Below are 25,552 nucleotides of genomic sequence, written 5' to 3' on the forward strand. Positions count from 1 at the left end.
GGTTTTCTGATACTGAGGTTTAACTTTAGGTTTTCAATATTGACTTCTTTGAATACGATATCCTCCCCAAATTCTCATTTTGATCTAAAAGAAGCACAAATTCCTAACTAGGACTTTGAATAACACATGGATTTGATTTTATCTTATTGCCTAACTGAAAGGAAACATATTTGCAAGGTAATTACATCCTTGGTTAAATTTCCTCATTTTAATTAACATACCTTTTGTTCTGTCACTAACAGAAGTCCTTCTACTCTTATTGTTAAGAGTTATAGTATTTCTATCATTGGTAAGCTTAGTATTTCAAATGTGTTGAATATTGGAATTTGTCTCAATATGTCTTAATATTTGAGCAATGTCTTGATTTCATGATTTTTACATTTTTAAAATATTTTTTAAGTTTATTTTGAGAGGGAGAGAGAATGACAAGGAGGGCCAGACGGAGAGAGGGATAGAGAGAATCCCAGGCAGGCTCCAAACGGTCAGTGCAGAACCCAATGTGGGGCTCAAACCCACAAATGGTGAGATCATGACCTGAGCTGAAACCAGGAGTCGGGAGCTTAACTGATTGAGCCACCCAGGCACTCCATGATTTGATTTATTATATATTTATTATATGTATAATTCTTCACATAATTTTTTTAGAAAGAAAATGGGGGACGCCTGGGTGACTCGGTCAGTTTAGCGTCCGACTTTGGCTCTGGTCATGATCTGTGGTTCATAAATTCAAGCCCCATATTGGGCTCTGCATTGGTAGTAAGGAGCCTGCTTTAGATTCGTGCTCTCTCTCCTTCTCTCTCTCTCTCTCTGTCCCTTCCCCAGTTGTACTCTTTCTCTCTCTCTCTCAGAAATAAATAAACTTAAAAATGAAAAAGTAATACAAATAGTAAAAAATACAAAAAAAAATGGTATATGGGCCCAGTGAGAAAGAAAGTACAGTATGACTTGACTTGAAAAATGAAATGAAAGATTTGTGGACAAGAGCTAGGACTATAGACCAAGACAGAATAGCTGTATATAATAAAGATTTGTCAAATTTGATAAACTGCTTTTCCTAGACACAAAGACTTCCTTTGAAGGCGGTACTGAGCTTCCATGGAGAGATAATCGGGTGTTGTGATGAGACCATCTATGTAAGACTTGAGAACACACTTACTTGTGGTTCTTGCTTAGAAACAATCTACTCATTTAGCACTACATTCATAGCTGGTTCAGTGTTAGCATGATTGAAATCACCTATCAACAGCACCCCAAGGAAGAGTATGTATCCTGAATATCGCTGATTACATGAATGTGAGAAACAGCTCTCTTATTAAAAGAGAGAGAGAGAGAGAGAGAGAGAGAGAGAGAGAGAGAATTTCAAACTTATAAATTTAAAAGACAAATAGGGTTTATTTAATATGGATAGATCTCTGGCTCTCAGGCCTTTGAAGTATTTGAGAACAGACAGGTTCCTGTTTGTTATGCTTTCATCATATATTTCAGAAATTAGAAGTCAGGGAGAGACTGTGGATGCTGAATGTCTGTACTATCGTAAGAGTTCAAGTTCTAACAACTATCTCAAAGCCCTGTTATTAAGGAAGTTTTCAATAATTGCTAAGGATTGAGAGGAAGCTTTGAGATACATATGGGGAAAAGCTCTTGTAGCAAAAATGAGATGGGATGTGGTAGACTTCGTGCAGGCATTCAGTTTACAGTTTCTATGCTTGTAGATATTCCTTTTTTTGTTTCTGGTAGAATATCTATCATGCGGTATCATGAAACCTAATGGAAAATCATTTTCAACAAATCATTTTTAGAAATCACTTTCCTATAACGACACATTTCCTTTATTAGAAGAGAATGGTGCAGGTCATTGTCACTTACCTACAGCATTTTATTAACCTCTTAACTGGTGTCTCTACTTCCAGGCTCTTTCTGTGATAATGTACTGCGCACACTACAAATGGATTAGTCTCACTAAATCACTGCTCTGGTCCTGTAACTCCCCTGCTCAAAAATGGTTAATGTCTCCCTGAGTGACCTGTTGGATGACATCTACACTTAACAGCCTGATATTCAAGACCCTATATGCACAGGCCCTGTCCTTGATACTGTGGCCAGCCATTAGCTCAAGTTTACATGTCTTCCTCTTTATAAAATCTTCACTGACTATTTTGAAAACAGAATTTTCTTTCTTAACTTTTAAATATTGAATAGATGTTGGTTGGTAAACTGATCCTGTTTCTCCATGCAGTCTATACATAATAGATGCATTTATTACTACAAAGAATAAACATACATTGGATAAATCGGTAATAATTCTTGGATATAAATACCTCAAAGTATTGATTATTCAGGGAACTCTTTGTCGTTTGTGCGTTTTCCAAAACTTTGCTTTTCTTGCTTCATCCTCAGGCTTCCTAACTTAGGCTTTTTTGCCTTATTCATTTAAATTCTAATTTAGGAAGTACACAGGAAGAAATGAAGCATTCAAATCACTTGAAAAGAGAAGAGAAGCATTCAGCCTTTGTTCACTCCTGGCTTTTGATCATAACTATAATTCTCTGTAAGCAATCCAATAAAACTTCCCATTGAGTTGCACTTGTGTTTCCTTTGAGCTCGAATTTACAGCCTACCATCGGTAGATTAAAAATCCATTAAAATCTATAAGAACAGCAGAAGTTACATATTCCTTTTGCTGTAGTAAAGATTTTTCTGAAAGATTTTACATTAAAACTCTGTTGCTAAGTAGTGATATTAATAGGCCATTTTAAAGTCAAACTTGGCTTGTCCTTAAGGCACGGAAGACTGCACAAGGAATAGTTTCTCATATTCCATGAGATTGCATTTTGGACAGATGACTGAGACACAGTTGATTTTTTTTTTCTCATGTCAGAAAGACAATGCTAGACTCCATTAACAAACACAGACAACCTCAAGGATAAGTGGTAATGAGGATAGTTGGCAAAGAGCATGCTAGGAAGGGGTGATAATAGATTCAGAGAAAGAGTGCCCAAGTAATTGTCCTGTAGATAGTGAGAAATATGAAACTGGAAGAAGGGTGAGAGGTGAAGGATAGAGATGTAAATCTAAACTAATATATAGATTAATAGTAACCAAAAAATCACAATGCCTAATTTTATAAAAACACTCAGATAAAGTACAGATCTGAAGAAAATGTATTTCTGTCATTGCCTTTTCAAACTGATGCTTCTCTTTGAATGGGATGGTTTATGCTCTTTGCTATAAATTAACATGCTCTCAGCATCTTACTATATTTGCAGATATTTAAGAAGTAAATTTAATGTTGAGATGTCATGTTTATAGCTCAGAAGGCAACAAAGCTTTAACGGGTTAGAATACTATGTTTTCTTGTTTTCTTAGGTGATTTTCCATTACCGGTTTTAGCTCTATCAGCTACACTAATGAAATATGATACTATTAGATATTTCCTCTAGAATTATCTGTCTACTGGAAATGAAGCTACTCTTCTTAGCTAACCAAAGTAAAAGTCCTGGATATAATATCCTTGGGGTGGGATTGATTTTTTTAAGCCAGAGTTATTTCTTTTTAAAACTGTTCAAGAGTCTTTAAAATGTCCAAAGCCCCAAGTATATCTGAGTTTAATATTATATTGCAGTCAGGTTGTGACTCCATTGCTAAAGCTTCAGAAGGATCCTGGGCAGTGCTGCAATTCATATTTTTTCCTGTGAAAGTTGATATCTGGTTTGCTTCATGCAAGTACATCAATCCAGTGATGAAGAAAAACACACCATGTCAATAACAATCATTGTCTTTGCAAAGGAGAAAGGTGTATGATCAGAGAACAAAGCCATCAAAGCATTGCTAAGTAGCCGTATTATTATAGTATGGGACAAATTGATCATGCTCTTGTGTTTTTCCTCTCCTAATGTTTCACATCCTGATCATGCTGAGATCAATTTGGAATCCTCCTTGTTCTTCCTGATGATCTTATATACCTTTTTCTACATTTTAATCATACTCCTGCCCAGAATTTCTGTTGAAAATTTACCCTACTTTTACTTTTTATCAATATGTTTTGTCATGTTTTTGTTTGTATGTTTTTCCTACAAAAGGATCCCATGTTCATTGGGGATAGACTGGGGGTGGGGAAAGCAAAAAGAAGAAAATAATATTAAAAACACAACTTTATGGGGGGTGGGAGGGAGGGGTGGGTGGGTGATGGGTAGTGAGGAGGGCACCTTTTGGGATGAGCACTGGGTGTTGTATGGAAACCAATTTGACAATAAATTTCATATATTGAAAAAAATAAAAAATAAAAACACAACTTTAATTCTACTAACCAAAGGAAATAACAAATAAGATTTTCATTTTGTATTTTAAAAAGTAAATTTGTGTACTAGTCAAGATATAATGTGTATTAACAACATATATGTTTTGTATAGAAACTGATTCATACTGTAATTTTTTTAAATGTGTATTTATCTATTTGGTGGGGTGAGGAGCAGAGAGAGAGAGGAAGGGAGGATCCCAAGCAGGCTCTATGCTATCAGCACAGAACCTGGTGTGGGACCTAATTCCATAACCCTTGGTTCATGACCTGAGCCATGAGTCAGATGCTTAACCAACTGAGACACCCAGGCACCCCTATACTGTAATGTTTTAGAGCCTAATTTTTTATTTGATGATATGAACATCTTCTCATGTAGCTAAATATTCTTTATGCATTAGTTTAATGACTGCATAATATTTTTTATTCTACCATTTGAATGTATCAGAGTTAATGCAACAAATCCCTTGTTGGGGGGCAACTAGTTTTGTTTTCTCATTCCTGTTTTCTATTCCCATTGCCATTCCTAGAGGCAAAGCTCTCATCATACCTTGCTTGGACTATTTTAGTATTAATGCAATTGATGGATTGTGTCTAGTAAACTGATAATTCCATAAATGTAAAACAAAACAAAAAAAATTGAATAACTCATAAGATTGTGGCATGAACAAAGGCTTTGATCACTCTCCGTTTGCTTCAGAATAAAGTTCCCATTTCTTACCATTCATGTTGATTCTTTCTGATTTACTCATACCGCCTTTATGATTTAACCTACATTCACTTACCTCGTATTATTCCTTTTTTTAATTATTTTTAAAATTTTATTGTTATTTTTTAAGTAAGCTTTACGCCCAACGTGGGTCTTGAACTCATGACCCCAAGATCAAAATTGCATGCTCTCCTGACTAAGATGGCCAGGGGCCTGTATCTTAGACTCTTCTTGATTCTCTAAGTACTACTTCAATGTCCTTGTTGTTTCTTTGTGCCAAGAACACCTTTTCTTTTGTTTCTACCTGTTGATACCTCACTTATTCTTTAAAGAGGAGGTAAATTCACCTCCCACATTCTCCCAGTGAAATTTATTGCTTCCTCCTCTATGTCCCTGTAGCATTTTGTTGTTGCCTCTCCTATGTAATCTAGTGGGGGGAATATAACAAGCATCATCTGAGTATAAAGGCAAGATCTGTCTCTAATGTTTCCATCTTAGTTTCATCCTTCACTCATTTGTTTGACAAATATTATTAAGTATCTTCTGTGTGCCAGGCCTTCTGTGGAACTCTGGGATTCAACAACAAACAAATACTAGTCTTTATTATGGAATGTCTATATGCCAGGCAGTGCTCCAAGTGCTTTACATGTGTGAGCTCATTTAATCCTCACAACAGGTTCTATTACTCTCCCCCTTTTATGAATGAGGAAATTATGGTACAAGAAGTTCAGCACATGTGAAGGTCTCACAGCAAGGGAGTAGCAAAGCAGGAGTTCAAATCCAGGTGGTCTGGTTCCAGAATGTGTTCTCATAGTCAATATGAGGCTTTATCACCTCCTAAAACAAACAGCATTAGACACAAACTTTGCCTTTCTGGAACTTTCAAGCAAATGGGAAAGACATGTATCCAATAAACAGTAACACAATCACTTGATCTTAGCCAAAAGGCCAAGAAGCGATTAAACAGCAATACAATCAAAACCAAAATTACATATAGTAAGTGCTATGAAGAGGATGTGCACAGTACTATGCAAAATAATAACAGTTTTTTACATGCTTGTGGGAGTTAGGTTATGTTTTCTCATTTTCTTCCTAACAGTGTGCCATTTGAAGTTAAGTCTGTAGGAGAAGGAGTTAACCATGTACAGAAGGGTGAGAAACATGACCCCAGGTGCAGGAAACTGTGCAAAAGCTCTGTGGACAGAGGGAATATGGCATGTGGAAGGGCCTAAGAACCAGCTGCATGGCTGGATAGAGGCCGAGTTTGTAAATAGATGGGACCAGAGTCCTTTAGGCAATACTAAATCTTGTCTGTTGTATTAGCAGTGGGAAGTGACTAACTGTCTTTAAGGCGGGAATTCACGAGCATATTTTTACTTTCTAAAAACTTCTCTGGCTGCAGTAGAGAAGAATTTGTACAAGGGGAGTGAGATAATGTATTTCAAAGTGTCTAGCACAGTGTCAAGCTTACTGTGAGCACTTAATAAACACTGATATCCTTCTTCATTATTTTATTCACCAGATTTTATGCACTAAGACACTGCTGTGTAAAATATCACAAAACAATAAATGCTTGTTGATTGACTGACTGAGTGAATAAATCATTATAGAGACTTTTCTTGAAGATTTCCAGAGACAAGGAACGCTGTGTCACATAAAGCAGTCCATTAAACAGCTTTATGTGTGAGGATATATTTTCTTGTTCTGAACCAAAAAGCTAACTTCCTATAATTCTACTTCATTTTGCCTCTGGACCTGTACAGAATAGTATAAATCCTCTTCTGTGGTAATCTTTCAAATAATCGAAGGCACTTATTTGAAATATTTCTGTTCCAGATCCTTCAGGCACATAATGTATCACCCAGATTCTGCCTCACTCTGGTTGTCATCCTGAATACCCTTTCTTTTTTCAGCTGTAACACTCAGAATCAAAACAGCCCCTGTGCGAGGCACATGGGTGGCTCAGTTGGTTGAGTGTCCAACTTTGGCTCAGGTCATGATCTCATGGTTGGTGAGTTTGAGCCCCGTGTCAGGCTCTGTGCTGACAGCTCAGAGCCTGGAACCTGCTTCGGATTCTGTGTCTCCCCCTCCTTCTCTGCCCCTCCCCTGCTTGTGCTCTCTCTCTCTCTCTCTCTCTCTCAAAAATAAATAAACGTTTAAAAAATTTAAAAAACAAAACAGCCCCTGTGCTCAACGTACAGAAGTAGTAAGGCTATTAGCATCTTTATTTGAAGTGACTACTCTAATTAATGCCACACACAATTACATGAGCTGTTTGGAAAGTGATGTAATATGTTAACTCATGTTGAATTCACAATCTGCCAAAACCCTTATCTAAACTGCTTGAACCCGTTTCTCTTTCGCTTTTATGTTTGTACAGGTAGATTGTGTTGGCTTCTCTTGCCAGCTTTACATTTATCAATATTGAATTTAAATGTAATAATTTTTGGTGAAATCTTTTTGAATAGGGATTCTACTATCATCTTCCAGTATATTAGTTATTTCTCCAGGATTTTTGTTTTGTTCGTATTTGCATAATTTTTTTTTATAACTTTAGTTTTGTTATAGATAATACAACAAATGAGATTAACAAAGTTGGAGCTCTTATTTTACTAAAGATTTCTTTCTGGTTTGCACTGGTACTTGGCTGGATGTCATTTGATTAGTACATTTTTCCATCCTGTAATTTTTTTTCTTTAAAGGCCCTCCTGAAAATCAGAATCAAGTCATTTTGCTGATTCCCTGGTTGAATTAAACCTTTTGAACAAAGACAATGCATATAATATGAAAAAATATATACAGTAAAGTAAATAATAACAATCACTGCCTAAAAAGTGGGAACTCTATGTCAGGCACGCTTCTGAGTGCTTTAATACATTAACTCAAATAATTTGCATGCATAAAAAATTAATACATTAACTCAAATAATTTAATACATCAACTCAAATAATTCGCATGCACAAAACTATGAAAGAAGTACTACTGATACCCACATTTTACAGAAGAAAAATCTGAGGCACAGAAGTCGAATCATTTACCAACATAGTATAGCTAAAAAGTGGTGGAGTCAGGATTTAAACTCTTGCAGTTTGAGTCCAGATTCTGTGCTCAAGCCATGTTGATTTAGCAACCATTCCTTGTTATGTATTATAGAAAAACACAATCAAAACAGTAAAATAATGTGGTACTTTGGATAAGAATTATTTGGGAATTTTTGAAAATTGCCTTTTTGTCCCTAATATTCCATGTGTGTAGGACTTTTCCAGTATGTTGCTTTAAGCCCCAGATAATTCATACACTATATATTTAAAACGATTTACTAGGTATCTGCTGTCTAGAGAAACTACAGATAAGGAAACTCTGACTCAGACAAATTACGTGCAGGACAGTTCAGTTCTGTTCCTTATGGGGCACTGGCAACAATAGCAAATGCAACATAAATGCATCTGTGGGGAAAGACAGGGGGACCTATGTAGTCATTCATGGGATGCATGGATGCAAGAAAACGCATGCATACTATTTTCAATATGTTTTTTTTAAATTGTGGCAATGTCAGCTGTTTGTGAACTGGAAAGAAAACTAGGATTCAAAATATTTTTTTGAATGGCCAGTGCTAAATACTTAGTGGTTGCCTTACATTTTGGTGCTAGATTATGGTTCTCAGCTTCTTTGTGGGAGAAATCTCATAATTGATGCAAATTATAGTTCTGGTAAATGTGGCAGTATTTCCATAAGAATTAACCATTTGGAAATTTGGATTTTTTTTTCTAATCATATAGTTAGGACTTTTACAATGAATTATATCTGTATCAAAAATCCATCATTAAGATGTGTTGGAAACAGTTTTACTTTCACTGAAAGTATCCTGTAGGTGAGAAGGAGAATATCTCAATGGCATATATTTTTCTTTTTGGCTCCATCAACAGTAACAACATCCTAATTTGGACAGCTAATATGCTTAAGTATTCTCTGAAAAGCTATAATATATTCGAACTGTTTAGTTGCTCTCACAAATCATTTTGCTTTACAGCTCTGATCTTGAAATATGTGGACTGATGTCTGATTTATGCTCTCGGCCCTTCTTGTAGATAGTTAAGTGTTCTTGCTTAATGTTATTAAATAAGCCCAAAGCTGCAAATGGGCCTCCTTCAATCAGGGCATTTAAAAAAGACCTTTCCCTTTAAATTGTATACCTTGTCCTTTTGGGTAGTTTTGCTGTGGTTCACTAATGCCTTTTTGTCCTTAGGGTAGTATTTGTTCATTGTCATTTTCACTTGTCATCTCCTGAAATCTCTTGATCTTGATTTATAACTATTATCTCTAAAAATTTAGAGGATGATATTCAAAGAAGGTTATTTAATGAAAATATAGATGAGGAAACTCTGACTTAGACAAATTGCATGCAAGGCATGTAAGCTCTATTGTTCTTTACAACCCATGAGTTGTCTTCCTATTTAATTCTGAATAGAAGGCACTTCATAGAAAACAAATCTGGCACCATACAAGAATAAAATGTTGAGTTAGTTGTACATTGTACATACGTGGAGCTACAAACTGGGGAGGTCATAAACATACCCATTTGAAAACTCTAGACCAAATTCTTTTTTTTCTTTAATGTTTATTTTTGAGAAAGAGACAGAGTGCGAGCTGGGGAGGGGCAGGGAGAGAGGGAGACACAGAATCCAAAGCAGGCTACAGGCTCTGAGCTGTCAGCACAGAGCCTAATGTGGGGCTCGAACCCACAAAGTGTGAGATCATGACCTGACCCGACACCAAAGTTGGATACACTTAACTAAGTGAGCCACCCAGGTGCCCCTAAGACCAAATTCTAAGAAGGCATATGTGGAAGGCTACTTTTGAATTATGATCATTCATTTTATGTTTCTTTCCCCCCAAACTTTCATCTGTCTAAAGGGAATATCTTTATCTTACTCATTTTTGTTTACCAGAACCTAGAACAATATATCCAGTACACTTAAAAAAAAAAAAAGAACAATAATATTGAATGTTTTTAAATTGTTTACTATGTGCCAGTCACCAGTCTAGGTTCTTCCCATGTACCATGTCATTCAATTGTCACAATTCTAAAAGGCAGGCCCTATTATGATCCTCTGTATATAAGAGGAAGTGAGGCACACTCATGATCACATAGAAGTCGAAGTGTATACACTGAAACAGTATAAATAGGTAAGGAGAAGAGAATCTATATTTGTTATTTCTATATGTTTATTAGTGAGCTGTATCTTACTAGTCAGTCACAAATTCTGCCCTGGTTATCCTCGGTGAATGAAAGTTGAGGCAGGATTGGTTGACTGAATATTGAATGACAGGGTATGATATTCAAACCTCCAAGAGTAGAGAAGAAAGAGGAATCATAATTAACTAGGCACTATCTAATTTGCATTTCAGTGGAATCAAGCCCACTTGAAGGAGTCCGCTCACAGAGTTAATTTTAAGGTGAATATCTGGTATCATGAATTCTTGGAAAATCCCAGTAAGCCCTATAATTAGGGCCAATGCACTGTTGTTCAGCAATGTGCAGTGCAGCCAGTTTTTCCTTTGGCATCATAACATCTGTTACCTCTTCAGGTGAGATGCGGAGGATGTAGGCAGCTTGTACTGAGAGCTATGCGATATGAAAAATTCTTCTCTTTAAACACTAGAATCACCCTGATGGTAAGATGCTCACACTGTGAGCGACACAATGAGATCTGAGTGTAGAAGATGACAGACTGACACCTCCCATTTCATGCTTACTCTGGGCCATGAGTGGGCTGACTAGCATGGTGATGGAATTATACTAGTTACATTAACTACTTAAACTTTTGCAATATCTGCTACATGAAGAGAATTGAAATTCTCATAAGAATGCAACTTGAAATATGTATATATGTAGAAAGGAAATTTAAAAATTTGTAGCATATAGAGATGCTTTAACTTCTATGCAGTTTGAATTTATGCTTTATGAAATTTGGATGGAGGAGAACGGGCTGAGGAAGAAACCCGAAAGAACGTTGACTAAGAGAACAGACGAGGAGACACAGGCATACCAGGTGTAAAGGGGCCTCAGTGCATGCCCCAGCATTGTTAAGGGATTACAAACTTTCAAACTGGGCCAAATGGGACTTTGAAAAGTCTGTATAGTAACTACAGATCCTCAGCCTTAAGCTTTAGAAGCTTATTAGCAATTGTTCTTCTAGGAGTCAGTAGATCCCAGGGAGTAATTTGTGCTAACCAAATATACAAAAAGCTGACAGATATGTTTATGCCGAGACATTTAATTATCAAGATAACTAGAAATCTCGTCAGTAGAAAGGTTTCCTTTGGCCACTTGTTAATACGTTTCTAAAGATTATTTCCTGGACATGGAAGGAGGGTGAAGGCAGTGAGATAGTTTTAACTGAAGTATGGTGAGATCGTTTTTCACTAGGCTTGGAGGCAAATATACCCTCCTCTCTCCTAGAAGAGTTAATTCAGTAATTCACTAAATAGACCAGAATACTCAGCCAACTATCAAGGTAACTTATCAGGGCACCTTTTCCATGGAAAGTGTTAAAAAATAAAGGGTTTTTTGTGGTTTTTTTGTTTGTTTGTTTGTTTTTTAATCGGCTCCTTTCCTTTTGGTTTTCTAGATACCATTCGGTTACATAAAGAGTTATAAAAAGAGCTCTATAATGTTAAATGTTTATTTAGCTCACAGTTTAACTTGTGTTAGTTATATTTTAGATTTCTTGATAACCTTTGAGATATTTAATTAGATCTAAGAGACACTATAATATCATGTATATGTTGATAAACCATTACTCTAGGTCAGTTCTTTTTCCTGCAGATGGTAGAGCCTATCCATTTACATTGCTTTTTTTTTAAATTAACCTTGCTGTTGGAAGATTATACACTGTGAAATTGTCCTCCAAACCCCTCCTGCTTGCAGCCCATCAAAGATGGGCATCATGGGAAGGACACGGGTTTTGAAGTTAGGCAGACCTAGATGAAAACACTACTTGAGTGATCTTAGGATCACTACTTGATCTCTCTCATGGTTTCCCCATCTGTAAAATGGGAATAATTAAACTTATTGTATAGGGTTGCATATAATTCAATAACATAGTAGGTGCTAAGTAACTTAGCTTTGTTTTCTATACAAAAAGAAATTGTAGAAGGAAAACAAAAGAAAAATTCCTTAAATCGTTTTAACAAGAGTTTTTACCAAGGGGCCAAATCTGCCTACACAGTTTTTTGAATCATTTTGGAAGTAATTGCCAACTTTAAACACCAGTAAATGTCATCTAAAAATCTGTATTTCTCACTTTTCTTGAGAAGTGTATCTTCTGGGACACAGTGTCCCCATTTCTGTGCTGAACAGTGGGCAGCAGTGGAGTATCTGCTGTTCCTCTGGAGGGCATTTACTCAACAGTTCACTGCAGACCCACGAGCCCATGGCACTCACTCAAATGACCTCTCTAGGTCTTTGCATTTGGGCCTCCTTCACTACATTATCCTTATCCTAATAACTCTTCATTTCATGATATTTTGACCAAAGAAAAATGAATGTGAGTAGAAACAGATACTGCAGTGCTTAAATTAAAAAAAAAATCATGCTCTTGTTTTGATACTGTGTTTAAGGAAAGTGTGATCATACTTTCCAAATTAAAAACGGACCTGACTCATGATCTGAAGATGACACTGAATATTTAATTATTTCATGAGACTTCCATAGAGGAACTTTGTTACTGTGGCTTTGAACCACATAGACACCCAGGTAATGGTGCTGACTGATTTCTGTGGGTTGTCAAGGTAGTGCTCACAGTTTCATCGCCCCTGTCTGGGCTGCCTTGGAGTCTGGTGACAAGTATACACCATTTGTAAAATTAAAGTGCTATGTTCATCCTTGAAACAAATGGCAAAGCTATTTAGGGTTGGTTTAATCTGATGTTCTGGCAAGGATCCCGTTGGGACACACAAATTAAAACATAGTCCTGGGTCAATTATAGCAGTGTATCTTTTGAATGCGAAAGACTCAATGGTCGGTTTGACAAGAGTCTGGTGACCCTGCTGAGTGTTATTAATTTAATTGTCCCAAGAGACTAATGAAAATAGGACCCATTGTTTAGCCCTCAGGCTAAAATTGTCCACCATTATCTATATGAACAATGTCTGAAATATCCCCCACAGAATATACTTAAGGGGGAGAGACATGAGCACAATCATACCTTTAAAATAGAAACAACCATCAAATATAGAAATAATAACATGACTATAAATCCAAAATCAAAAATACATGAAAGAGAAAATTTTGGACATAGAGGCCTTGAATTCTGTTTCTAGATTATTCTGACACTCATGGCCCCCAAGATCTTCTATTTACACAATAACCATGAAGTATCACAGTGCATTTGACAAAATATCACATTTACATTTTTCTAGGGTCTTTATCATGATCATTTTGAATGTATTCTCTAAATGAGACACAATGTTGCAATTTTCAAAAGAGGTCTTTGGAATCAGATTGCCTGTATTGGAAATCAGGCTCCAACATTTATTATCCAGTTATGTGACCTCAAAGAAGTTAACTTAACCTCTAGACTACCTCACTTAACTCAGTCAAAAAATGAGGTAATGATAGCACCTTCTTAACAATGTTAGAAGAATACATGGTAATAATTTAATAAAATAATAATAAATGGTAATAAGCTCTTAGCCCACGGAAAGGCCCAATAAATGCTGGTTATTGTTACTTACCTTGGTCTAAACTGTCCTTCAAACACAACTTAGGTTTGGATAAAGAGTCTTCTGTGATTCCTCCATTCAGTCATCAAATCTAAACCAAATTGATGAAAACAAAGCTTGGCTGTGCTGCCCTAAATGTAGTGTGAAGTACTATGAATTGTCACAGCCAAAAGCGACAGTTTAATCTTTTAGGTGACAGGAAATCATCAGAAATTAGCTGTTTGTTGGGCATCTGGGTGGATCAGTCATTTGAGCGTCGACTTCGGCTCAGGTCATGATCTTGCAGTTTGTGAGTTCAAGCCCCATATCGGGCTTGCTGCTGCCAGCTTGTCAGCATGGGGCTCACTTTGGATCCTCTGTCCCCCTCTCTGCCCCTCGCCACTTATGCTCTCTCTCAAAAAAAATAAATAAAACATTAAAAAAAAGAAGAAGCTGTTTGTCTGTAGCCTGCAGCTGCAAATCTAGTTATCAGGGAAGAAGATACCTTTCACAGTCTGATGAGTGATGGGGGAGTCAAAAATATGAGAAACCTAGGACGTTTAAGTCCAAGATTACCTTGGACCTTCACTTCTCTGTCCTGAGCACTATATATAAAATGAGGGAACAGGAAGAGACTTCTCACTGCCACGATGATGTTGGATTCAGCAGTGGCCCTTCTTTATTTAAAATCAAACACTCTGTAGCCTATGAGCTATACGCCACATGCTCATTTGCACTAGTCTTTCAGTCGCTTGGGAGGAAGCGTGCTTATTGTAGCAGGCTGTTTAAACCACAGCAGTCTGTGGATGGGACTGGTATCTGGCAGGTGATTTGACTTAGGGCAAACCACTATATGTTTAAGTACTACTTAATACATTCTATGAGTATTTCTCTGCTCATCTTTAAAGATAAGTAAGTGTGCTTTCCCCAGTAAATTTACACACCTCCCCTCCCCCCCCCCTTTTTTTTAGCTTTTTAAACATTTCAATTTTTGCCTGTCTGAAGAGTCTCATCAGGTTTGTTTTTGATGAGATCTGACAGGCCTTGCCTTTGGAAGAAAAACCAGCTAGCTTTATGATAGAGGGATCAGTTCTCAGGACAGGGTGTTCAAGACGAGGGAGTGGAGATGCCTTAGTAACAAGGTCTGTGACATCAGGGAAGTCCTCTCTAGCGAAAATGGTTTTCCTTTCATTTGTTTTTAGTACAGTCAGCAGGTAATATTAATGCTCACATCTATTTTTAATTTATTTGATATTTCTTACAGTTCACATTATGGTCTAAGGTAATTGGCCCTTGCACTGTTGGCTCCAGGGATCTTGTGTCATCTCATAGAGCCCACTAGGGACGAACAGCGCCAATGGGAGGAATTTATAGTCTGTAGGTGCAGAAGACTGTGAGCCTTTGCCTCCATGAGCGTGTGCTATGCTTGCAGCGCAGGAAACTGGAAGCTTATCCACCATTGTGAACACAGAGCTTATGAGAGCAGAGTACTGCTTCCAAAGAAACACTGTCAACCCAAATCACCATTGTACTTTTTGGTATGTCCTAGTTTTATTTTGGTTTGGGGTTGTTTTCCCCTTTGGGAGGGGTCACCCAGTCACTCCAGTTTAACTGAAAATATTATGTGGACCCCTGCTGGAAAAGTATTCCTATTATATGAAGGACACTAGAGATGCCAGGAAGGCAAAACATGAGTGACGAGGAGGGCTGTGTAATTACCATGTAAAGCATTTAAAGTAGAATTCTAAATATAATTAGCAAAAGTTGAGAATATTTGTGTCCTTTAGTTTTAGAACAACTGTGGCCTACACTTTAGGGCATTTACGTGGGGTCTGCCAGGAAATGCTTCATAATGAAGAAGTAGCTCTTAGTCTCTGCACAGTACTTCCAGAAGTATGACTGTCAAAAAAAAGGCTGGATGCAGTGAATCCCTTCAGCATCTCTGCATTTTTCTGTCTGTTAATCTGGAATCTTCATAGGTCGCTTGGTGATTATTTTTCCCGCTGAGCAGTGTCTCTACTGTTAAGGCAGGAAACTGATTTATTTCCTCCTCATTTTTGGTATGTGTGAGTGTGTGTGTGTGAGTGTGTGTGTGTGTGTGTGTGTGTGTGTGTGTGTGTGTGTGTTTTACATTCTCCTTCCTCACTAATATCTGGAATAGTAATTTGGCATGGTCGCAGTGAGTGTCCCTTAGGCTCCTTCCAATTCCCCAAGTGATAATTGTATCTGCTGGAGTTTGACATAGGAAACAAAGCAGCCGTTTGAAATCCTTGCCTAGTGGTTCTCAGAAGTTTGGTAAATCTAAAATTCACCTAGGAAGGCTGTCACAACTCAGATTTTTGGGGCCCACTTCCCAAGATTCTGATGCAACAGGCCATGGTGGTTCCTAAGAATCTGCATTTTTGCATGGTTCCCTTGAAAAACATCATTTTGTGGATTAATCAGTGCCATGGATGGTAGAAATTGGGGATATATTGCTGATACCTTTTTATTCTTAACTTTGAACATCAGAATGTGCAGTGGATTCTTGTAAAAATGCCCGGGTGCAATACCCAGAAATTCTGATTTATTAGTTTTGCTTTTAGACTTAAGAATCTATATTAAAATATTAAAATACCATCCCCCTAACACACACACACACACACACACACACACACACACACACACACCAAAACTCCACAGGTGATTATTTTTTTGTGCAGCCAAGATTGATAACCACTGCCTTAGCCCTTAACCTCACTGTGTCGTTATTTGAATGCTTCTCAATGATTACCAGGTAGAAAGCTGGAAAAGGTTGCCTTCTTTGTGAATAACTAATACAGGGCAGAAAAGGCCAGATTATCAGCTGCCCCTCATTTATACATTGATTAGGTCTCAAAATATGACAAGCTGGACTTAATTGTTAGGGAAAGAGTAAATGAGACCAGGAGATAGCTGGAAAACAGAGACCTCTTGGCTTATTTCTTAAGTGTCACATCAATCTGCCCGGTTACGTGATTAAAGGAGAGGCTCTAACCTGCAAGGGGAACCAGGCCCTGATTTGTTCAGGGTCATGAGCAATGGCTCAAAACCATCTTGTTTGCAGATACTCCTTTCATGTTATTAGGCTGTCAGTTGACAGACTTTGCAAGATTTATGGCTCAAAACTCAAGTGTCCACATGTGTGTGAGAGGCTGGGATGGTGTGACAGGTTAGATGAGGTGAAAGGGGAGGAAAGGCAGCACATGAGTGTTGCTGAGAATTCCAGGCACCAGCCTTCGGCCTTCGGGACTCTGCCTCACGGTCCTTCTCTTCTCTTGCTTTTCTCCTCCTTCTCATCCCAGTAAATCTTCTTTTTAGTTTCTGGAATTTCTGCTATCGGAATTTAAAATAGAAAGTGGGACTTCAAAGGGAAGCACCTAATTTTTATGAAAAGATTCCTAGGGTGCTTTTAATAATGTCCTATTGAGGGTGCAATAATAAAGATTTAGGACCTCTGTCCATAGCACTTCACAATATTTCTTGTTCTCTTGAGAAAACTATGCTTTGATAGCATAATGAACTATATTTTATTGGGGCTGTTTACGTCTCTCTAACTTACTTGAAATTTCTGATACGTGAAATCTCACATTCTCTTCACGGTAGGGACAGTAATCTCCTGCATCTTTCTGCTTCTCCCTCAGATATTTTTCTCTTTCCTGCCAAGAGGGAACCGGCCGCCTCTTTCCTGAGCTGCCCTCCTTACTGGCTTCCCTCTGTCAGTTTGTCCATTCCAAACAGAAAATTTCTAAAAGGTATTGTTACCCTGTTACTCATGTTTTTGAAATCCTTCTGAGATTCTGTAGGGCACATTAAATCCAGACATAGAGAAGCATACACTGGTTTGGGGCCTAGACTTTGTTTCTATTTCCCACCTCCAAGCCTATTAACACACATACAGGCGCGCACACACACAGACACACGAGTTCTCCAGCCATAGTGAACTTATTTGTCACTCTTCAGAATTCCGTGTTTCTGTATTCTCATGCCTACCCACATTCTTTTCCTTTTGCTTAGATTTCTTTCTGTCTGGAAGACCTCATAAACTTCAACCCTAACTTCAAGACTTTACTTAAATACTGATTTCTCTGTAAAAGTGGGAACTTTGCCCCTCAATCAGAGAATGTCAGGGGTCTCTTCTTTCCATGCTTCCACAGTACCTTGTGCACACTCCACTGCCCAACACATTATCTTTATGTTATATGATGTGACCCCCAGAGATGGTATTTGAAAGCAGGTTCTGTGTCTTACATTACCTCCTAAAGGGCTGACCAAATACTAATTAGAGCTTTTAAAAGCGTCCATTTCCTTTTAGAAAACACACACACACACACACACACACACACAACTAAAATTACGACTAGGGATGGCCCCAAAATATGTTCCGAGGATGGAGATAAATACTTACAGGTAAAATATGCGGGGAATAAACTATCCAGTTTTCATATTGTCCTGTTTCTAGGGCACTCTAATTTAGCTGTTAACAACACTTGCCGAGAACCACTGTATTCTGGAGCCTCGCTGGACTAAGCCGGCTTGGAAATGGTGTTTCAGCAGGATAGCTATTAGCCAAGCCACATTCCTTCATTATGGTGGTTTGGGGGAAGGGGTCAGTATCCCCAAACTTTACATGAATGTGTAACGATGTTGCAGATGAAGTGGTGCAGGTACAGTGACTTGGCAGGGGTTTCTCATTAGTGGCATCCCAATATGCTGTGTCCTCTGATTCCAGAGGATCACTTTGGCTAATAGACTGACTGCATGAGTGAGAGCCAAAATTCCACTATTTTTGATAATTGGGAAGAGTATTTTGTGCCATATGTATTCATAATGCACTTGGTAATTTGTGTATTAAAAAAACCCATGGAGATATTTTGCTTAAGTGCAAACTAAGTAGTATAAATCTTCATTGATTTTCAAGTTTTAATGCTTATTTTGAATATGTACATATGTGAGGAGATAGGTTTGCAGTGGGCTAAGAAATGGCACCAGGAAAAAACTGTACTACGTGACAAAGTTTCCTAAGACAAGTTTTAAAGTCTACATCTCCTATAGCAATGTACGTCTGAGGGCAAAATAAGATTTTCCTTATGTGGAAAAGCAGAGTGACTCCTGCCTCTTCTCCTGGCTTCTTCCCACCAGAGAATGTGTCTCGCTTGTGCTCCCAAACGTGGCATCTGCCCTATCCTGTGGTGGTTGCTGTTTCTCCTCCTTTGCTCTGACTAATGCAGTTTCATCGGACACCCTATGAGCTCCTTGCAATGTGGCCCTCTCCTTGCAATGATGCTGCCTGCTGTTTTGTGGGCTGCAAAGGAGGGTGGCCTGGTGTTTTTAGTGTTGCCCATGAATTTTGTGAAACAGCTCTTTTATTTCATTTCTCTCTTTTTCTTTCCCTCAGATTCTGGCACAAGCCCCTGAGAAAAAATGTGAGGTTAGGAAACAATCTTAAGCCATATAACCTGCTGTGCTTAAAAGTGTCACTTTCCTCTGAAACTAACCCATTGTCCTTAGACTTGGTCTATGAGCCTCTGTTATTGTTTTCATCTAGAATACCCTTTGTGGTTGAGACAAATATACACCTTGTGAGCACCTTCTTCTAGCCCTTCAAATAGCTACGCATAAAATTGGCCAACCTTGGGACTATGGGGGAGAGGGTAGATAGGTCAGTCAGATTGAGAGCATAGTACATATGTATAGTGAGGCATATGTAGGCAAAAGCTAGAAGACCCCAAAGTTCTCGAGAGTAATCATTTGCCCAAAGCCAGTTATGCAGTATCGCATTTGGCATTGTAATCTAGGTCTTTCCAACTCCAGAGTCCTGTTCTTTTCCGGCTTATCATTTCTTGTCTAACTTTCTATCTTGACTCTAGTGCCATATAGTAGCTGTAAAGCATAGTTGAAAAGTAGGTATGAAATAAATATTGAATGAACAAATGACTGTTAGTTTGTATCGGCATCAAACGCGTTTTGTGTTAAGGTGCTAATACTGTGGAAACACTGTGAAGACAATATGCAAATAATAGAACTATCGTGTATAATATCTTTTAATATCACTTATTTAAATCTACTTGTTAGGAACTGATTTGGAGTAAGAATTTGCTATGAGAGCTTGAATTTTTAAAGTCTATGGTCTGCCTTACAGTTGATGAATTGTGACCATAATTATTTGAAGTGAAGTTTTTTTCTGGAAACTTAAACAGATCTCAGGAAGTTTTCTATAAGGTGTCACTTTTCCACGCATAGAATTTTAAATAACTTAATAACTTAAATAACTTATTCTTTTAAGTGAGAAGATAGCAAAAGTTGGTAACCTTGAGGTATGTCATAATAAAAATGACTTATTTACTTGAGAAGGACTTTTTAATCTTGAGGGATCCTTAATTATTTATGCCGTCATTACTATTCATTGTAAGAATCACTTCCTTCTCCTCTAAAATTTAGTTTCATTTTTTTTGGAAGGAGCTGATTTGTCTACAAGGGAGATTTTACATTCCATTCAAGAGCTTCACATCCCCTTTTTCCCCCTCCCTCTCTCTTTCTCTCTCCATGGAAATTCAGATTGTAGTAATAATGTTTATTTGCTGTTATTCACAACAGTGATAGCATACTAGGCTCTGCATAGGATAATATATACAGACACATTTGCATTTATATACATAAATACATACACAAGAATGAGTCCCTAGTAGCTATAGACACATGCCTGCCTGCCCATCTTTCATAGATATATAAGATTTTCCTCCCCCCTGGGAGTTTGATTTACACAATGATGGGACTTCTTTTATACTTGCTAATTCTATTCTCTATTATATTCCAAAAGGCATCATATTATCTGCCTTGTCCGATTTGCTTCTGTGTCTCATTAAAGTGCCCTGCTGTGAAGCTAATTTTTTCTGCTCATTTTATTGATATTTTGGGAGAGGGAGATTTTTTTCCAAGCAGTTCCTGCTTTAGTATAGGGTTATAGTAGCTGTCAAAAGAAGGCTCCAAAAACCATTCTCTAAAATAAATTAAAAAATAAAAGCAGCTTATTTTAGTATCTCTATTGAAATATAAATTACAGGTCATTGATCTTTCCCCCCACTTCCTTGCAATTATTGAAGATTTTTTTTTAAAGTAAGACAATGCAATGTATTTTAAAAAGCAAGAAAACAAACCTCAATGATAAGAATAGTACCAAATGGGTTTGTAAATGGCCATGACACACATTTGGTGGGAAAAACATAATAAAGCCTAGCTTTGTTGTTATTAATAGAAAATAAAGTGTGGCCATGATTAGGTTAGCACAATTCTGAATCAATTTAAGATCTCACCATAAAGGGACAGTTTAACTCTAAAAGTTTAGACAATTATTCTTGTCAGGTCAACTACCTTATGTATATCTATATCTATAGTATACTATATAATATATATAAATAAATCTAAATGTATATTAAACATGTAATATATAAAATATGTAGATATAAATATATAAAACATGTATATATACACACTGGAGTTTATATGATTGAATATATATTTAATTTAAATTAAACTAAATTTAATTTAATTTTTTTTGGAGAGAGAGAGGATGGGCTGAAGTGAGTGTGGCTCAGGAAGAGGAGGGACAGAGGGGGGGAGAGAGAGAGAGAGAGAGAGAGAGAAGCAGGGCCCACTTGAAGTGGGGCTCGTGTTTTACCCAAAGTGGGGCTCGAACTCACTAGATGTAAGACTCAAACTCATGAAGCGTGAGATCATGACCTGAGCCAAAGTCAGATGCTTAATGACTCGGCCACCCAGGCGCCCTATATGTGTTAAATAATACATACTGATACCAGAAAACAGAAATGAGGCGATAGAAGAGCCTGCACCAGCCTGGTTTTGCACCTTGGCTCTGCTGCTTCCCTTCATCTCTTTGAGCCTCAGTTTACCCTTCTGCCAACGAAGCATAGTCAGAGCACTTTTCCCATAGAGTCTTTGGGGGCTTTAGTAAATTTATATTTGTAAATCACTAGACAGTAGTGCCTACCACATGGTAAGCATTACAGCATGTTTGTTAAATAAAGATATTGGTAGCTGAGCTGATCGGAAACAAACTAAATATGGTTTAGAATAACAAGTTCCTGTTTTTTAGGAAGGCAAAGAAAATGTGTACCTTCTACAGATCCACCTAGGATTAAGTATTTTGTGACAGAAGAAATTGTTTCCCTTCTAGTATATGCTTGAGAAGTCCCAGTATGGTGGAGGGTCAGGGGCATAGTTTCGAAGGAGGGGGTCAACCCCTAATGCCAGGGGCAAGTCCCAAGGGTCCTGAAGGTTTTATCAACCCAACAGTGAACACTGAGTTAAGCTATTTCTTCCAGCCAGCTCCACAGGTGACTAGTTCTGTAAATTGTTAATAGGTGTGCTTGGAAGAGGCTTCTAACTGACATAAGTTTGCCAAATATTGGGTTAAACTCAAATAACAATCTTTGCAGCTTTCAAAGATTTAATATGCATTTCAATACTGCAAGAAAAGCACATAATCTACATTAGATCCCAAATTTATTTCTTCATGATTTTTCTTTTTTCTTCTTCTTTTTTTTTTTTTTTTTTATCATTGAACTATTGTCATCTTCCAAAGGTCGAAGATAGAACATCATGAGGAAATAATGGTTATTTTTTGGTCCTTCTTATATTACATGGAGAAAAACTAAATAGAACAAAGTTAGCTTAAAAAAAGGAAGGAAGATGTTAATAATAGCAACTGAATGACATTTACAACTTAAGCATATGTCCATATTCATTATTTCCTTCAGTAGCTATTTTCCTCGTTTCTATTCACCTAGTAATTCTCTACCTTATTTCCTATTTCCTGAAATCATAAGGGTGGGATCACCTCAGAGCCCAGCCATTCTGTCTCCAAGTAAATGCCTTCTTATAAAACACTTTGCTGGGGCGTCTGGTGGCTCAGTCGGTTAAGCATCCAACTCTTGGTTTTGGCTCAGGTCCTGATGTCACAGTTCGTGAGCTCAAGCCCCGCATCGGCTCTGTGCTGCCAGCTTGGGATTCTCTGTCTTCCCCTTTCTCTGTCCCTCCCCCACTCACACTGTCTCTCTCAAAATAAAGAAATAACTTTCTTAAAAAATGTACTTTGCTTATGTGAGTTAAAGTACATTCATTGCAATGCTGTTTTTAGGGGCAAAGAAGTTGAAATCATCTAATGTTTATGCGTTAGTTAAATGAATGAACTAGCTCAGCATGTAACTGTGTGTGTAAGTTTTAAAAGCATAATTTCAAGGGAAAATAAATAGAACAAAATTAAAGGAAGCAAAAATATGATTGAAATTTAAAACCCATTGGAAGACAGTAACAAGAAAGAAATGTCAGTATAGGTAATGGTGACCTGAGTAAAGTGAGTTGGCTGCTCGTCAAAATTTGGGTAATCTGATCATTAGGGTTAAGAAATTAGGAGAGCCGCAATTGTGTTCATGTCCTTGCTTCTGTGTCCTGTGTTTCTTTATACTTCCTAAGGATCTCATTCACATGCAAGATGTTATTATCCAAACTATAGGCTAACAACACACACATTTACATTTATATTTCCACTTCACCCTTCTCTCTTGAATAGCAGGCTTGTATATCCATTGGCCTCTTGGACACGTTTGTTGAATATCTCACAGACAACTCAAATGTGACACGTTCTAAACAATTCATTGTTACTCACTATCCCCTTTGCTGTTCTGAAAAGAAACAAAGTTACTCCTCGAGGCACCTGGGTGACTCAGTTGAGGAAGTGTCCAACTTTGGCTCAGGTCATGATCTCAGTCCGTGAGTTTGAGCCTCACATCAGGCTCTGCACTGACAGCTGCAGAGCCTGCTTGGGATTCTGTCTCCTTCTCTCTGCCCCTCCCCCACTCATGCACACAAGCTCTCTCTCTCTCTCTCTCTCTCTCTCTCCCCCCCCCCCTCAAATAAATAAACTTTAGGAAAATTTCTTTTAAAAAGTTACTCCTCTTCTTGAATTTTCCATATGTTCCTCACAAATGACACTAACCCAAAAACCTGGCTGTCATTCCCAACTCATTACCCTTCCCCTGCATATAATATCAGTTCTTTCTCTTAAATTTCTGCTCAGCCCAGCCGCTTCTCTTCATCTTTTCTCCCACTGGCCAGGTTCACCCATCCTATTAATTGTTTTCCTGGGTTATTAGAATTCCTCCTTAAATGTCTTCCTGCCTCCAGTCTTGCTTTTCTTTAAGATATTCTCTACATATATCTTAGATCTTTATGGTATCTCTGCCTTCCATAAAATCTTTTGCTAGCTTTCTTCGTATTTTTAGATTGTGTTCAAACTTCTTAGTATAGTTTAAAAAGTCTGCATTGGTTAAAACACTGCTTACCCCATTAACTCTTCTTTCTAACCAACCATTCTTTGTATTCCCTTCTTCTCCAACCTGGGCTCCCCCAGACTCTAGTCATATCAACCTACAAACACATCTTTTCCTGTGTGTTTCTGTCTGCCTAGAATGCCCCTGGTCCCCGATGAGCTCTTGTTTTTACTTTATGACTTTAAGAAATACAACTATTTTGTATTTCTTTCTAAATCAAAAACTGCAAAAGAAGTTGCATATACATTTTTACTTACACCACTTTTTATCCATTAGAAAAAAGAGGCAAAGGGGTGCCTGGGTGGCTCTGTTGGTTAAGCACCCAACTCTTGGTTTCGGCTCAAGTCATGATCTCTCAGTTCCTGAGCTTGAGCCCCCTGTTGGACTCTGCATGACAGCTGCAGAGCCTGCTTGGGATTCTCTCTTCCCCTCTCTCTGCGCCTCCCCTGCTATCTCTTCTGTCTATCTCTCTCTCAGAAACAAATAAGCATTAAAAAAAAAGAAGTGAAAATGAGTGCACTGAATATTTTTTAAAGTTTTTATTTAAATTCTAGTTAGTTAACATACAAGGTACTATTAGTTTCAGGTGTACGGTATGATTGAAGACTTCCACACATCACCTGGCGCTCATCACAGCAAGTGTACTCCTTAATCCCCATCACCTGTTTCACCCATCACCCCTGCCTCTTCCCACCTCGCTTCTGGTAACCATCAGTTGGTTCTTTATAGTTAAAAGTCTGTTTCTTGGTTTGCCTCTCTCTCTCTTCTTTTATCCCTTTGCTTAGTTGTTTTGTTTCTTAAGCTCCACATATGAGTGAAATCATATGCTATTTGTCTTTCTCAGACTGACTTACTTTGCTTAGCATAATACACTCTAGCTCCCTCCACATCCTTGTAAAGTGCAAGATTTCATTCTTTTTTATGGCTGAGTAATATTCCATTTCTGTGTGTGTGTGTGTGTGTGTGTGTGTGTGCGCGTGTGTGCGTGCATGCGTGCAGATGTGCATGTATATACATACACACACACACACACACACACACACAAATTTATATCAAGTGTTAACTGAGTATACCCAAAAGGTCTTTGAATTGTACTTTGAAAATGTTAATGTTATTATATTTTTGTACTCCTTGTAACAAATGATGAAAGGTGAGGGTATTTGTATGATATATGGAAATATGTTTAGTTTCCTCTATCCTAAAACATTGCTTATTTAAAATCAAACAATTTAGTTCATACTGCTTAGTTATATTATGGCTTTTTAAAAATATGACTTTCAAAATATCTTTTTACTTGAACAATAAGAATTGTCATAAGTGATTTTCAATATTTAAAAAAAATAATGTTTTTATTTATTTTTGAAGGAGAGAGAGACAGAGCATGAGCGGGGGAGGAGCAGAGAGAGAGGGAGACATAGAATTTGAAGCCGGCTCCAGGCTCTAAGCTGTCAGCACAGAGCCTGATGCAGGACTCGA

General features: G+C 37.7%; 1 protein-coding gene and 1 pseudogene across 8 annotated transcripts in view; one reads left to right on the forward strand and one right to left on the reverse strand.

The window, feature by feature from the left end:
- Nucleotides 1-25,552, forward strand: part of SOX5 (SRY-box transcription factor 5) — a 1,011,059-nt gene that overhangs the window by 361,341 nt on the left and 624,166 nt on the right. The gene's annotated exons all lie outside the window — the stretch shown is intronic.
- On the reverse strand, nt 5,825-5,963 carry LOC128775243 (U2 spliceosomal RNA; annotated as a pseudogene).

The sequence above is a fragment of the Panthera pardus genome, unplaced genomic scaffold, assembly GCF_024362965.1.
Source record: "Panthera pardus isolate Hobbes unplaced genomic scaffold, ASM2436296v1 HiC_scaffold_6, whole genome shotgun sequence".
Lineage (NCBI taxonomy): Eukaryota > Metazoa > Chordata > Mammalia > Carnivora > Felidae > Panthera > Panthera pardus.